The sequence below is a fragment of the Microtus ochrogaster genome, chromosome 4 (assembly GCF_000317375.1).
Source record: "Microtus ochrogaster isolate Prairie Vole_2 chromosome 4, MicOch1.0, whole genome shotgun sequence".
Taxonomy (NCBI): domain Eukaryota; kingdom Metazoa; phylum Chordata; class Mammalia; order Rodentia; family Cricetidae; genus Microtus; species Microtus ochrogaster.
This window is the reverse complement of record NC_022011.1, coordinates 65,408,263-65,412,711: the sequence shown is the minus strand read 5'-3', so window position 1 is coordinate 65,412,711 and position 4,449 is coordinate 65,408,263. Positions and strand designations below refer to the sequence as shown.

The window sequence follows — 4,449 nt, the reverse complement described above, 5'->3', positions numbered from 1 at the left end:
CTAGCTCTTGTAGACCAGGCTGGCCTCGAACTCCCAGAGATCCGCCTGCCTCTGCCTCCTGAGTGCTGGGATTAAAGGCATGTGCCATCACTGTCCGGCTAACTTCAGGGTTCTTATTTTTGTTGTTGTTTAGTTAGTTTGGGTAGATGTGGGCTCTTAATAGAGGAGGAGAAAGAAAAGATATAAATGATGCAGTCTGTTCTGCGGTGTTTTTAGCTCCTCATTTCGCAGAATGCTTACTGTAAAACTCAGGGTAAGAATAGTAAAAGTAATGAGAATCCTAGCAACCCACTTTTCCCCCAGGGCTAAGCAGAGACTTAAGTGGAGGATTGCGCATAATGGACTGGCTGCTGGGTGTGTTCACAGCAGAAAGAAAAAAAAAAAAAAAAGATGGACCAGAAAGACAGTTTAACTCTGGGAAAAGAAGTTGTCTTTAAGCGGTCATTTAAAATTAATCTATTTTTGATTTTTATTTAAAGAATGTCTCGGTTCAGATGGAGCTCTTTCTTTAATCTGAGCATGCAGTGTGGAGAAAGTGATTATCAAACTTCTCTGTGGTCGCCCCTCCCAACAGTTTCGGCTTACAAATAAAACTCAAGTTATGTTTCTCAGTGTGGCAGACTTTACACAAACCTGACAACTGAGCACTTCAAGTGTGACTAGGGGGAAAACAAAAAGAGACTTCGTGTATTTGGACTTACAATAGAAAATTATATGCAGAGAATCTTAAACAGTGGACTTTGGCTTCTCAAAGTTTCAGAAAATGGAAAGTGAAAAGAAAGGGTCATCTCCTTAGGAGCTGAGGATCCAGCATATGAATTGGAAAGGGATATCCATGTTTTCATTTTCCTAACCCCGAGAGTCTTCCACCTCAGAAGTATATACTGGATTTTAAATGCTTACTATGAAATTAAAAAGAATGTAAAATCGCTCGTCATTTTTATGCCAATTGCACGTTAGAATGGTAGTGTTTTGGGTCTACTGAGTTAAGTAAAATATATTAAAGTTAGCTTCCCACCTGTCTCTCTGCGCCTTAAAAAATATGGCTTATGGGATAGCTTTCATAATAGGTATTTTGGACTGCACGCTCTGGTTGGATTGGGTGACACACTATTGGCTATGTGGAAAGAGTTGCCAACCTGGGTTTGACCTTGTAGAATAATAAGAGCTGAGGGAGAGCAGCTGTAGATGAAGGTCACTGGATTTGGCCATGGTGACATGATTTATCTTAGTTTTCTTCTGATTCCAAGTTCTCAGTATCTACTGTGCATCAAAATTCCAGCCTGTCTAGAGAGAAGTATTGTTCATTGTAGCTGTCCATCCAGTGACCAGACATCCAACCAAGAGGTCTAGCCTGCCAAGGGTGACTTCTCTGTGGTGCTCCCCTCAAGTTGTTCCCCACTGTCAAGCTGCTTGGATCCCCATGTCAGTATCACCACATCCTCTTTTCCCACCAAAGAGGTTAAAAATGTCTCCTCCACTGTCTCAATTTCAGACATTTAAACCCTTGACACAGCCACCCTTGCCAACCATATCTTCCATGTCCATTGTTTGTCCTGCAGCCTCCTCTTCGGCTGGTGAAGATCACACGCTGGTTATGATTGTATTGACATTACATTCTCTTCCTAAACCTTCATTGCTATCCTTTTCAGAGTGTATTTTCTTGCCTTTGTCTTTGCCAAAATCCTGAGCTTCGTGCCAGCACCCTTTCCAGGCTCAGGTGTGCTCTGTGGTTCTAACTGGGGTGGACCAGGAGAATTATTCTTATAACAGATATTCCAGGAGAGGGAACAGACTCACCATGACCGGGAAGTGGATTCTGCACACAGCATTGGGAAGTCCCTTTTGTTTCTCTGTGCCTTTTTGCTTCCCTCCAGTAATTTCCAGTGGAATCTAGGATGCTTTAATATATATATATATATATATATCTTGCAGTAACACATTGCTAGATAGCATGGAGCTTGGATCTTCTGAAATACTCTGTTGGGTAGAATTAGAGAAACTCCTATGGATTTCACCATAAGGCATCATATAAAGACATGAAAGCAACTCTGGACCAACTGTGGCCAATAAAAATAAAATCCAATCATGATGCCCCCAATACTCTGAAAAATAACTTCTCTGTGGACGGAACTAACAGGTGGCTAGGTGTGGAGCTAAATAGAAAAGAAGAGATGTGATTAACTCAATTCATATTCTTTCTATTTGATAACCACATAAAACCTGCAGGTGCCGATCTGGAAAGTGGAAAGTGAAGCCGTGAGTTTAAGCAAGACACCAGGGAGCCTAATTTGTAGCCCAGTTCCCTGGACTGACTGGTGGTTAGGAGGGGCTACGGTTCAGAGAAGCAATCGCTGTGCCTGCTAGCATGTGGTCATCTCCCGCAACAAAGTCTATTCAGAGCTTAGAACTGACCCAGTGTTCTTTCTCTGTTAAATGAAAGTCGCAGGGAAAGTTAAATCGCATCTTTCCTCCAGGCTATCATTGATCAGCTGCAGCAGATCAGGGGGTGGTGGGGGAGTTTAAGGAGAAAGCTTCAGGATCAGACAGGAAGTTGGATGTTGGGCTCTTGATGTGTCTTCCCGCATGAATGCTGCCTGCCTTTTCCTCCACTCTTCTTGTTAGAAGTCTGTTCCTTTGACCTCCTTGCTACCTGCCCATAAAGGCGAACAAGGGCACCCTCCTCATCAGTTAGCCAGCCACCTCCACTCCCATGCACTGAGGAGCCCTGACCAACACAGGAGGACTTGGGAACAGACTGTGAGTAATGGATCCCCAGCCAGATCTGTTGCAGGAGGAAATAGCAGGTTTTTCTTCCTGGAGGGTCAGAAGGGAGGAGGGACTTTGGAGGAGGCATCTGGATGATTCTGTATTCTGCTCTTCTTGTTTAACTATCTTCTTAAAATCCCATGTCTACCTTTGTTGTGAGAATTGCACCTCTTCTCAGTTCTCATTAGTCAAGCTATACACACGTACCTATTTCTCAGTTATAACCCAAGAGTTGACCAATACGAGCATCCGTTGCTTTTCAGCTTGATCCTACAAAGATCTCTGTGCCTTGACTTTGCGATGCACCAGGTTTGATTCCTTTGCCCGAAGTCTTGAGCTTCCTGGGGTTTCCGCATAAAGGATCAGAACACCATGACAACAACTTAAATGCTAGATGATAAAAGCTGAGATGACTTCCAAAGTCCTGCTTTGTTCTTTGCTTTTGATTTTTTGGATATTTTCATTGTTTTATTTGGTTTGGTTTTAGTTTGTTGAGACAGGGTCTTACTGTGAAATCCAGGCTGGTTTTTAACAAGGTTCCCTTGCCTCAGACTCCTACAGTGCTTCTTTACAAGTTACCTGCCACCATGTCCAAACTGAACTTCTAAAGTTTTAACATTTATGGGTACTTTATTTATCAGACTCCTAAGAAGCCTAATCCCAAAAAGATTAGATGTACTTCTACAGACAGTCTTGGCAAATCCCCAAGTGTAGACCAAAGTTTCTGTCCTGCAAGCCACTCCCAACTAACAGACACAGAGACTAAATATTAATTATATCATGCTCAACCAATAGCTCAGGCTTGTTACTAGCTAACGCATACACTTAAATTAACCTATATTTCTTATCTATGCTTTGTCAGGTGGCTTGATACCTTTTCTCAGTATGGCATGCCCATCTTTCTCACTCTGTATCTGCCAGCAACTCCTCTGACTCCGCCCTTCTTCATACCAGCATCCTTAGTTTGGTTATTCTGCCTAAACGTTCTTCCTGTCTATTGGCCAATCAGCTTTTTATCATATCAGTCTGAGTGACAAATCTTTACAGTGTACAAGAGAGTTATTCCACAGCACCCACATCAAGTAATTGGTCTTACTTAGGATTTCTGTTGCTGTGAAGGCACACCATGACCATGGCAACTCTTAATAAAGAAAACATTTAATTGGGGCTGGCTTACAGTTCCAGTGATTTATTATGGGAAGCCTGGTGACATGCTGGCAGATATGGTGCTGGAGAGGTAGCTGAAAGTTCTACATCTGGATTGGAAGGCAGCAGGAAGAGAGAGGGACACTGGACCTGGCTTGAGCATCCAAAACCTCAAAACTCACCTGCAATGACACACTTTCTCCATCAAGGCCACCCTCATAATAGTGCCACTCCCTATGAGCCTACAGGCGCCATTTTCATTCAAACTACCTCAGGAAGATAGCTAAATCAGTCTAATCCATATTTTATTGTTCTGTTTTGTTCATTAAGGTAGGGTCTTTCCATGGAGCCTGGTTTTATTACAACATTCTCCTGCATCTGTTTTCCCAGTATACAAGGCAAATCTGAGTCTTAGCAGGACTCAGTTTCTCTGTCTCCTCTTTCTCTCTCTCTCACACACACAGTTTTTCTTCAGTTTCTTCATGATCAAATTGTCATTATTATAATTTTTTTTAAATATTTATTTATTTTCTT

At 42.3% G+C, this 4,449-nt stretch overlaps 1 protein-coding gene across 1 annotated transcript in view; it reads left to right on the top strand.

Moving 5' to 3' along the window:
- Neb (nebulin) overlaps positions 1–4,449 on the top strand; it is a 185,246-nt gene that overhangs the window by 13,915 nt on the left and 166,882 nt on the right. The gene's annotated exons all lie outside the window — the stretch shown is intronic.